At 28.6% G+C, this 842-nt stretch overlaps 1 long non-coding RNA gene across 2 annotated transcripts in view; it reads left to right on the top strand.

The window, feature by feature from the left end:
* Positions 1 to 317, top strand: part of LOC113077949 (uncharacterized) — a 14,021-nt gene extending 13,704 nt beyond the window's left edge. Inside the window, exon 5 of one of the 2 annotated variants that reach the window (XR_003281419.1) lies at positions 1 to 317. This exon is cut by the window's left edge and continues 415 nt beyond it. This is a non-coding gene — a long non-coding RNA (uncharacterized LOC113077949). The other variant, XR_003281418.1, reaches the window with a different exon arrangement.
* The last annotated feature ends 525 nt before the right edge of the window (positions 318 to 842 follow it).

Raw genomic sequence — 842 nt, 5'->3', positions numbered from 1 at the left:
TTTACACACAAGCTCAAACAAGACCAAAATGTAATTTTACAGTCAAATTTACCAATGCTTTCACATTTACAGATAACATCTTTAAGACTAACTTACAACTAACTTACAAACCTAGAAGTTTGGGAGGATTAGATCACGTTTATTTATTTACTTTTTATTCTACTGTGGCTTTTTCTGTTCTGTAAATTCTGTATATAAATTTTATAAATAAATGACAGCTATATTGCATTTTTTTCTTGTATTTTTGTTTTATCTTGCATATTAGTTTTTTTTTCCAGTTGCAAATAAAATCTTTACTGCAGCAATTCTGTGTCTGTATTTTTTTACACGAACTGTACATTTTATAAAGCTACTCTGAGATGGACATTCATTTTTTGTATTAAATTTCTGCAGCAAAAGAAACAAAATGCATGCATTTACAAAACCCAACAAAACAGAAATGTAGAGAGGCTTCAAAAGAAACTGTGGTGTAAAACACAATCTATGATCAATACAATATACTGTCTATTGTATAAGAGCAGATGCATAAAAGAATGCAGTTTCTGTCATTTCAGCTGATGATAGTGTGTTTTTGTCATTGTGTTATGATTGACTAAATGTTCCTGTTGGAAGAGAACATGTGTTAGTGTCACTAAAATAAAGAACATCATTTACAAAACACACAACAATTTCTCAATCAGTGTACAGACATTTTTACCAAGAAGTTATCTGTCAAAATAAAGGACAAGTAACAAATAACAAGTAGTGTATAAATAAGTAGTGCATGACAAAAATGCATGTTGTTTTATTAAAGGAATTCTTAAATATAAAATATAGGCCTAATAATATGTGAGAATATTGAC

Source organism: Carassius auratus, unplaced genomic scaffold, assembly GCF_003368295.1.
Source record: "Carassius auratus strain Wakin unplaced genomic scaffold, ASM336829v1 scaf_tig00023612, whole genome shotgun sequence".
In the NCBI taxonomy this organism is placed as follows: Eukaryota; Metazoa; Chordata; class Actinopteri; order Cypriniformes; family Cyprinidae; genus Carassius; species Carassius auratus.
This window is presented reverse-complemented; position numbering and strand designations above follow the sequence as displayed.